The following is an 11,170-nucleotide window of genomic DNA, read 5'->3' on the forward strand; positions in this document are numbered from 1 at the left end:
CAGTCAGATAGACGGATAGACGGATAGACAGATAGACAGACAGACAGACAGACAGAGCAACTGACAACAGACATAGAGACAGAGAGATACGGACATAGAGACAGAGAGACAGACAGTCTCTTGGAGACAAACAGGCAGACAGACACTGTTCCACCGCTTTGGTAATTATGGATGTAGCAGAACCCGCGCCGTCGGCAGAGGGATAGTTACAATCACTACTACTCTTTAAAAGTATGGGTTTGTGTGAACCCGCGCCATCGGTAGTGTTTATGTAAATTATCATAATCAATTAATTTTAATGTTTTGTCATGTACACACTAAAAATTTGCAGACAGAGAGCAAATTAGGTGTGTGAGAGTTACTTAAAATTTCAAAACGATACCTTTAATGGTTCCAGAGTTACAATGATTTTAGTGTGTCTCTGGGTACAGGTGAACCCAGGAAGCACGGCAAAGGCTAACCTGCGGGGGGTACATCATACATCAGAAAGTTATAATATTTGGCACAAGGATACACATGTACTATATCTACAATCATATAGAACGTGTGTTTTTTTTAAACAACTACAGTTGAATTTAAATTAATTATTGTAATGAATATGCAGTGAGAAATTCGTTCATTCTTATGACAAAAGATATCAAAATTCAACTGTAGTCTGTTGTAAAAAAAATCGTTCTATATGATTGTAGATATGATACATGTGCATCTTTGTGCCAAATATTAGGAATTTCTGATGTATGATGTCGCTGTTAAACTGTTTCCTAGAAATCCAATGTAACGACTGTTTCCATAGCAACGGCACTCTATGTCGATCAGTATTCACAATCCTCCAAAAGCGGCGTATGGCTGCCTAAATGGCGGGGTAAAAACGGTCATACACGTAAAAATTCTTTCTTTCTTTCTTTATTTGGTGTTTAACGTCGTTTTCAACCATTCAAGGTTATAATCGCGACGGGGAAAGGGGGGAGATGGGATATGAAAAAGGGGGGAGATGGGATAGAGCCACTTGTTAATTGTTTCTTATTCACAAAAGCACCAATCAAAAAATTGCTCCAGGGGCTTGCAACGTAGTACAATATATGACCTTACTGGGAGAATGCAAGTTTCCAGTACAAAGGACTTAACATTTCTTACATACTGCTTGACTAAAATCTTTACAAACATTGACTAAATTCTATACAAGAAACATTTAACAAGGGTAAAAGGAGAAACAGAACCGTTAGTCGCCTCTTACGACATGCTGGCCGGGTGCATCGGGTAAATTCTTTCTCGTCCCAACCAATATGGGACTCCCCCTAACCCGCGGGGGGTACACGTAAAAATCCACTCGTGCAAAAACATGAGTGTACGTGGGAGTTTCAGCTCACGAACACAGAAGAAGAAGAAGAAGTATTCACAATTGTTCTATTTATTTTTATGTCACTTCCCAGAAAACCAGGTTATTCCATGTATTCTCCAAATTCAATTTTACTGCCGCACATTTCCTTAAAGGCACAGTAAGCCTCCCGTAAACCATCACAGAGCTACCCGAGCGTCTATAAATACAGTACAAGCATACTTCCATTTGAACGCTCACCGAACGGGAACATCCTGGCTGCTTTCTGTCGAGCGTGAGACATTTTCCAAGAATTTATTTTCGTAGACTTGTTCCGTTAACAACAACGGCGCCTCGTTTTTGCGCTAGACCTAACTTTTAAAATCTAAATAATAAATTGACAGCTTGTTACACAAACATTCTTTAATCATAAAAGAATTCGTTTTTCATCAAGACAAGATCAGTACAATTCGAAGTTGTGAAAGTTTAAAAAAAGAAAAGCCCGGAAGCAGGGTCACGCAAGGGTCGTAGCAGACGACGGCCGGTTTATCAGTGCAAATCGCCGTTCCTCTCAACAGTCAAAAGCCATCGCTAGAGTTCTTGTAAACCACAGCCGTTGTTTTGTGCATAAAAAAACGTGCTATTGTAGATAAGCTCACGTCGAGTCGCATTCAAATGACTAACTATGACGACTGCATTGTGAAAAGGGAAAACTGGATCACACGGGTTCACGATGGCTCAGGGGTAAGATAAACCACGCAAAAATAAATTCTTTGAAAATTGTTCGCTCTTTACGGAGGGCACCTAGGATGTTCTCAATTGGTGAGTGTTTAAATGAAAGGGTGTTTGTACTGTGTGTAAAAGCCTGACCGTATCTGTGATGGTTTACGGGAGGCTTACTCTGCCTTTAACAAAATGTAAGATTTTACTTTGACCGAGCAGTTTTTGTAAGTGGACAGGCCTTAGTTTTATTTCGGTGGCATAATTCAATGCGCTTCGTCAAAATGTCTCGAACTGAAACCAAAAGCAGACGCAAGACTTATGGTCAGTGGGAGCTGTCTCCCGTACTCCTAACTTTAATGTGAAGACAGGTGTACCCAAACAGCCCATCTCACAAACGGTTTGGAATTCCTGAAAACACAAGATCCGCACTGTACAACTTCAGTGCACATGTACGCGAGAGTGCTCGGTCGCTTTTTGAAAATGTGTATCTTGAGAGAAAAATATAGAACAGTGCGCTGTCCGAAGGAATGGAGTTCTTATCGGACAATGACAGCGCTCAGTTCAAAACGATAGGACATCTGACCGCCATGCGGCTATGTGAATCAGACATTTGAGCCTTTCAATCCGTCTATGTCGGACGCCTGACGACATCCCCGAGGCTTTTACATGAAATAATACCATACGGGCACTAATAGTTGCATACCAAAAATGAACTGCCTCAAGTCTCTCTATGCAGAGTGGTATCTTTTTAAAGAATAAATTCAGGTACAGCTTCTTCTAAAGAAAAGAAAAATTCACCGAAACCACCAAAAAATCTACCTCACTATAGAAAGCAGTCAAAGTGTTGATTTTTGGTCTGTGACAAAGTGGAGGGATGGTCTTATCCCATGTTAAAGGTGAGGACAACTTTTTAAATGAGGCGTAGTGGGCCTTTAAAACATTGACACAAATTTACAATAGCAACAAGTTATAATGCTCAGTACAACCAATACTGAGTGGACATTTACTGCCGCTGTTGCTGTAGTTTCCCCATCAATCACAGCTGGACTTGGATAGCACTGCTTTTCATCCACATTCACTGGCCAGGTCTTCGTCATCTTCTGTCCCTACTGACAAATGAATGACAAAGGAACTGATCTTAAATCCAAACACAATGACAAGAACAAGTTTTAAGTATGAGTAAGGAGTAAATTGTGTTTGTAACTGACACACACACACACACTAAACCCACATCAATGCCAAGAGCGTAAACATTCTAATTCCCTGGTAGACAAGTTCTAATGCCTACTTCAATTTAAAATATATGAAATATAGAAGACACATTCCCAGTCAGCGCTTGCTATCAAATTCAAAAAGCAAAGCAAAGGTGTGTAACATCAATCTGCAGGACTAGAAAAATCTGCAGGTATTATTACTATTAATGTCTGGCAGCTCTCCTGACTGGCCAGGGAAAATCAAACACACACACACACACACACACACTTCGGTTCTCACACACAAACACACACCAACAGTCAGAATGTAACCAGAACTTGAGACTGAGAGGGAGGATAAAACACAATATGATCATGTAGCAAAACTCTTACCTGAATTGCCATTAGCATGAAATATTTCCCATTTGAGTCTTGACAGCCTCCGGATCATGAAGGAATCAATCTGCTTCTTCCACTGTGCCGGATCGATGCCAACCTGTAATATATAATATTGGCTGAAGTAACATTCCTCTGAGCACCAAATTTAAAACAGTTAGTTGACAGGACAAGTAGTATTAGTAGCTACATGCAGTATGATATTTACCTATGTGGAGGAACAACAAACACACTGTCCACAGAACCAGATGAATTTACACACTGCACCCTCCCCCATAAAACAACAACAACAACAACAACAACAACAACAAATGACAACAGATGACCAAACCAACATTAACGCTTGATTTTTATGATACTGTGGGACAGTGGCATTGATATCTTTCTAGAATATAACATTTTATAAGTCCTTTTACATTTAGTGAAGTTTTGACTAAATCGGTGAACTGAATGTGTTCACATAGACTGATAGAGTGACAGACATACAATGTAGACAAGTTGATGTGTGCATAACATATGTATATTATATATATGTATGTATAACATGTATGCAAGTGTGTAGAGCACAAAGGAAAAAATAATAGAACTTGACACACAGTTTCACTGAGAATGAGATATCCTGAGTGAGTGAGTGACTGTTTACAGCAATACATTGTACTTTATTAAACTTAAAGGTACACACTGAAAGTCATGCGCTTCTAGTATTAGTAATGATTCTAATACTGGAGGAACTGCATGATCATCATACTGGTGAAATAAAGCTAAGAGGTTTGAGCAGTTCTGTGGTTTGGACTCTAAGTCAGTAGGTGTTCATTATTTTATTATTATCCCTGAACATGAATTATAAGAATAAAATGAAAACACTCTCTCAGTCTTGCTCACAGTCACACATGCACACACACCTCCATATGAGTTATTCTGACCAGAACTTGAGAATGTGACACGTGAGGGAGGGGAAGGAAAAAACACACTGTACATCATAACACTGACAGTTGTACATAATAAAACCTCTTCGCCTTACTCTTACCTGATTTGCGGCAGTGGCATCAAATATTTTACTTCTGTCAGTGACAGCCTCAAGATCATGCAGCAATCGGTTGGCTTTTTCAGCTGAGAGGAGACCTTGAAGTTGAACATGTAGCTCTAGCTCTCTTCTGATTGATGCCAACCTGCAATAAAATAATTGGGAACCGATCAGAAGGTTACCCACTTGAGTATTTCAAGTTAGACTCAATCTTTAAAAACAAAAGGAATGTATAAAATATGATGATAATGCACCTTGAAAAGATGTTGCAAAAACGTGGTAGTGGTAATCTTCTTCTTCAAATTAATGACAAAATCCCTGTACAGGGCAGCTATCTACGTGTTGGTTCAATGAACGATACCATGCGCCTGTGGACTGACCACAGGCGGAAGGTATCGTCCACTGGACTACTACTATCACAGATTAGTCTTTCTGTGATAGTAGTAGTCAAGTGGACAATAGACCCTATCAGTATTCCAAGCTCTCGTGATCTCTCGCAAACTTCAGAGCATAGCAAAGCATGCGGTACAGCGATCTCGTGCGAGCTGCACAAGCCAAAGTTCGAAGTTCTCGCGATGTTCAAAGCATAACAAAGAGCGTGTCTCGCGAGAGCTGCTCAGATACCGAAAAGGACTGACCACAGGCGGAAGGTATCGTTCACTGGACTACTACTATCACAGTAGTCTTTCTATGGAAGTAGTGGTCCAGTGAACGATACCTTCCGCCTGTGCACTGACTCGACTGAGTCAGTGAGTGACTGACAGTGAGTCGAGTGACTCGAGTGAGTCGAAATGACACATGTTGCAACACATACTACCATAAACCCACTCTCAGTTATGAAACGAAACATGGAAACTTACCTCTGGTTAATATGCAAAGGTTCGCCCGTCCCAATTCTCTCGCATTAATTAGCAAACATCATTGCCATTGGAGATTCTGTCCAGAGATCTGTAGCAAGCGCCTTCGATCCGCCATTAACTAAAAACCGGTCTACCCCGGACTACCCTGGACTAACCCGGACTACCCTGGACTACCCCGGACTACCCCTTCACACACACACACTCTCTCTCCCTCACTCCCTCTCTCTCTTTCTTACACACACACACACACACACACACACGAGTACAGACTCATGCATGCGCACGCACACACACACCTACACACACAAACACATACACACACGCACACAAACAGTAACACTAACACATGTGCACAAAATGAACACACACACACACACACACACACACACACACACACACACACACACACACCGCGCGAGAGAAAAAGACTAAAGGGAGGCATGACGTCATGATGAACTTTTGAACGAACTGCGCCCAATAGTTTCCCAGCAATATCAATCAATCAATGAGGTTTATATTGCGCATGTTCCGTGGGTACAGTTCTAGGCGCTCTGCGGTGATGCCGTGTGAGATGAAATTTTATACGGCCAGTAATTGCAGCCATTTCGGCGCATATTTACCTTTCACGGCCTATTATTCCAAGTCACACGGGTATAGGTAGACAATTATTAACTGTGCCTAAGCAATTTTGCCAGGAAAGACCCTTTTGTCAATCGTGGGATCTTTAACGTGCACACCCAATGTAGTGTACACGGGGGGGAGTTCGGACACCGAAGAGAGTCTGCACACAAAGTTGACTCTGAAATAAATTTCCGCCGAACCTGGGATCGAACTCACGCTGACAGCGGCCAACTGAATACAAATCCAGCGCGCTACCAACTGAGCTATATCCCCGCTGTTAAGTCCAGACAGACAGACAGACAGACACACACACAATTAAAGTCTGCTGAGCCCTAGTTTTAGCGTACTCGGGGATAAACACAGATCAATAGATTGTGGCATCACATGATCTGTCTTTGTTGTCCAAACATTTCTTGTAGTCCGGGGTAGTCCGGGGCAGTCCGGGGCACAAAGTCTGGGTTTTGTAAATAAACACAGATCAATAGATCTGTCTTTGTTGTCCAAACATTTCTTGTAGTCCGGGGTAGTCCGGGGTAGTCTGGGGCACAAAGGGTTTTGTAAATAAACACAGATCAATAGATCTGTCTTTGTTGTCCAAACAATTCTTGTAGTCCGGGGTAGTCCGGGGTAGTCCGGGGTAGTCTGGGGCACAAAGGGTTTTGTAAATAAACACAGATCAATAGATCTGTCTTTGTTGTCCAAACATTTCTTGTAGTCCTGGGTAGTCCGGGGTAGTCTGGGGCACAAAGTGACACACACCCACACACACACACACACACGAAACGCAGTAGGTCTGAAAACCACGCTCAACGTCCAAAATAAGGAGGAAAAAAAAGAGCCCAAAACATTTTTTTGGGCAAAAACACTGTTTAAGCCCCACAAATATTTGTCCTTATCTTTTATGAAGCTTAATTTGTGCCCCTTATTTTATGCTCCACAAATACAGTTTGTGGCCAACAAAACCAAAATGTGTCCCATAAAAATAAGCCCAAAAAATTGTGAGGCACATTAATTTTGCAGTTTGTGGGCCACAAATTTGTGCCCTTATTTTGTTGGATTAATGACAACGAATGCCAAGGATACACGGAGTCCTGAAGCATGAACTTACTGCTATTGCATGTCATGAATACCAGCCTACACAGACATTGTTCGACAATAACCATGTACCCGCAACGCGAAAAAGCTTATGCAATTCGTTGGTGAAAGAAGAAGGAGTTATTGAAAGCGTGTCTCTAGGCCGTATGCAGCGGCAAAAAGAATAAAATGCAGAGAAATAACACACCCTGCCTGTCGTGACGCGAAATGAGACAGTCATGTAGAAGTATCAGCCATGTCGAACGACGTTCGACAATAACCGTAGCTGCAAAACAAACCACTTCGTTCGTGAAGGAAGAAGCAGGTTATTGAAGAAGAAAGTCATTGAAAGTCTACATGACTAAAACTAACGTGGTAAACAGGACAGAGAAGCAGACAGCGTACAAGGGTCACACAAAACATTGAGTCATGCTTGACCTCTTTATCGGGGTCAAGTCGAGAGGCTGGATGGCCGACAATAGCTCCCAATTGCCCCGTGGTTCTTCAAAGTGTTGTGTTTGCTCAAAAGAGAGTGGGTGAGAGAGGCCAGAGGGAAGGGGAGGGGGTCTTCCCGGATTGGGCCCTGAGGCCCCACCAGGAAAAAAGAGAGGTGTGTTTGTGTCGGATTGTTTGTTCGACTCATCCAAGTGGCCCGAATACTTCAGTGTAGCACAGGCGCTCGATTTCGTTACTAGTAATGTACTCGCCATCAGTACATCTATTGCGAAGTAATCTAATGAGAGCATTCCTTCTCGAATAATCAATAGTGTACAGTAACAATTGCAATAACAATAACATTAACAATAACAAACACTGTATTGTCCATTAGAATGAGTACATTAAAATGGAAATTGTTCTTCGACGCAATAACCTCCCTGTTGACGTTCAAATACACACATTTTAATGAGAATTAATAGGACGTGCATTACAGATGTGTTCAGGCTGGATGCTCCTCCTGCAGATTGGACCTTTTTGTGCTCTTTACATTTAGTCAAGTTTTGACTAAATGTTTTAACATAGACGGGGAATCGAGACGAGGGTCGTGGTGTATGTGTATGTGCGTGTGTGTGTGTGTGTGTGTCTGTGTGTGTCTGTGTGTGTGTCTGTGTGTCTGTGTGTGTGTGTGTGTCTCTGTGTGTGTGTAGAGCGGTAAAGAGAAAACTACAGGACTGATCTTCATAAAACTTTACATGAGAGTTCCTGGGCATAATATCCCCAGAAGTTTTTTCATTTTTTGGATATGTCTTTGATGACGTCATATCCGGCATTTTGTAAAAGTTGAGGCGGCACTGTCTCAATTTAATTTTTCAATGAAATTGTCTGAAATTTTGGGCAAGCGATCTCCGACGAAGGCCGGACTTTGGTATTGCATTTCAGCTAGGAGGCTTATAAGAAATTAATTAATGAGTTTGGTCATTAAAAACCTGAAAATAGTAATTACAATTTTTTTTATAAAACGATCCAAAAATAATTTCATCTTATTTTCCATAACTTTCTGATTAAAAAAACATATAAATATATAATATTCCGATTAAAAACAAGCTCTGAAAATTAAAAATATAAAAATTACGGTTAAAGGTGGTTGTCCACTTTTTTGCTTTTTTTCAATAATCTTATGGTTAGATTTCGATACTAAATTATGTCAAATGATGAATGAACCACGGGGAAAAAAGTTATAGAAAAAAAATATATGTACAAAAAGATTTAATTTTTGGGTAGCGTGACTCACGCTTCCAATATTTTGTTTTCTGTTTGCTGAGAACATGTGCTTTGCCTAAAAATACTGACCAATCAAATTCATGTCACTATGCTTATAGCCACGCCCAAACAAGTGCAGCAACAGTTTGACACTGGAGCGCTGTCCACGCTTTTTTTTTAAACGCACGAAATGCACGGGATTTGAGAGGAGTTTTGCGCTTGGCATTTTCCAAATAAGGATATTCTACTATGAGTAGGCTACTGCGCTGGAATACTACAATGGATTTTCAAACGGCTACACTGGCTTCGTCTTTCCTGATCGAAAGGGGGTGTATTGTTGATATTTGTAGATAATAGACCCTGCATTTTAATGGTCAAATGGCGATTTTGGTATAAAAATGTAGACAAGGACCTTTAAAATCAAATTTCCGAAATTGATTTAAAAACAATTTCAGCTTATTCCTTGTCGGTTCCTGATTCAAAAAACATAATAGATATAATATGTTTGGATTAAAAACAAGCTCAGAAATGTAAAAAGAATAGAGATACAGAAAAGCGTGCTATCCTGCTCAGCGCAACCACTACCCTGCGCTATTCTGGATTGTTAATTTCACTGCCTTTTCCACGAGAGGTGGACTGACGATGCTACGCGTATATATATAGTATTTACGGTCGTGCAACAACAACAAAAATGCAGTGCGTTCAGTTTCATTCTGTGAGTTCGACAGCTTGACAAATTATATTTTCGCCTCACGCGACTTCTTTTATTTTGCAAATGAACACTGCTACCACCGACAAAATGGATTCCGCCAACAACTGCTCAAGTCCGCACAGTAAGCGGCCAGGCTTTTGATTTCAGGTGTGTTTTCCAGTGGAAGGTTCTCTCATCTCACGTAAAAACTTGAGGGAGAGTAAAAAATGTGTGTGTGTGTGTGTCAGTGTGGTTTTGTGTGTGTGTGTGTGTGTGGTGTGTGCGTGTGTGTATGGTGTGTGCGTGTGTGTGTGTGTGAGTATGTGTGTGTGTGTGTGTGTGTTTATATGATTGTCAACACAGGGAGGATGATATCTCTACGCATATATTGACTCAGCAAAGTCTTCTGTGATTCGTTAAATTATTCATTTTTATATTTAGTCAAGTTTTGACTAAATATTTTAACATCGAGGGGGAATCGAGACGAGGGTCGTGGTGTATGTGTGTGGGTGTGTGTGTGTGGGTGTGGGTGTGGGTGTGTGTCTGTGTGTCTGTGTGTCGTCTGTGTGTGTGTGTGTGTAGAGCGATTCAGACAAAACTACTGGACCGATCTTTATGAAATTTTACATGAGAGTTTCTGGGTATGATATCCCCAGACTTTTTTTTCTTTTTTTCGATAAATGTCTTTGATGACGTCATATCCGGCAATTTGTAAAAGTTGAGGCGGCACTGTCACACCCTCATTTATCAATCAAATTGATTGAAATTTTGGCCAAGCAATCTTCGACAAAGGCCGGACTTTGGTATTGCATTTCAGCTTGGAGGCTTAAAAATTAATTGATGACTTTGGTCATTAAAGGCACAGTAAGCCTCCCGTAAACCATCACAGAGCTCCCCGAGCGTCTACATACAGTACAAGCATACTTCCATTTGAACGCTCACCGAACGGGAACATCCTGGCTGCTTTCTGTCGAGCGTGAGAAATTTTCAAAGAATTTATTTTTGTGAACTTGGTTCTCTACAACAATGGCGCCTCGTTTTGGTGCTGGACGGCTGTTATGATACCGGAAATCACGCCCGGACAGTAAGCCTCCCGTAAACCATCACAGATACTGTCAGGCTTTTACACACAGTACAAACACCCTTCCAAACGCTCACCAAACGGGAACATCCTAGGTGCCCTTCGTAAAGAGCGAGCAATTTTTAAAGAATTAATTTTGCAGATTGTCTCGAACACTTTTTGGACCCATCCTGAACTCAGGTCAAACATGAGTTACTTCCCTTCGGGTCTCATTCTATCGATGTAAACTGGCGATAGCCGTGAATCGATGATTATCAAAATGTTTTTGGACCGTGGTGCGTTTTTGCGCTAGACCTAACTTTAAAAATCTAAATAATAAATTGACAGCTTGTTACACAAACATTCTTTAATCATAAAATAATTCTTTTTTCATCAAGACAAGATCAGTACAATTCGAAGTTGTGAAAGTTTGAAAAAAGAAAAGCCCAGAAGCAGGGTCACGCAAGGGTCGTAGCAGACGACGGTTTATGCATATCGCCGTTCCTCTCAACAGT

The 11,170-nt window shown here is 41.1% G+C and overlaps 1 long non-coding RNA gene across 1 annotated transcript; it reads right to left on the reverse strand.

The window, feature by feature from the left end:
• Positions 1–2,554: 2,554 nt before the first annotated feature.
• LOC138966976 (uncharacterized) lies at positions 2,555–4,819 on the reverse strand. Its single transcript, XR_011455808.1, has 3 exons — positions 4,655–4,819; positions 3,625–3,727; positions 2,555–3,147 (listed from the first exon to the last, which is right to left on the reverse strand). It is a non-coding gene; the product is annotated as an uncharacterized lncRNA (long non-coding RNA).
• Between the last annotated feature and the right edge of the window lie 6,351 nt (positions 4,820–11,170).

Source organism: Littorina saxatilis, linkage group LG5 (genome assembly GCF_037325665.1).
Source record: "Littorina saxatilis isolate snail1 linkage group LG5, US_GU_Lsax_2.0, whole genome shotgun sequence".
Lineage (NCBI taxonomy): Eukaryota > Metazoa > Mollusca > Gastropoda > Littorinimorpha > Littorinidae > Littorina > Littorina saxatilis.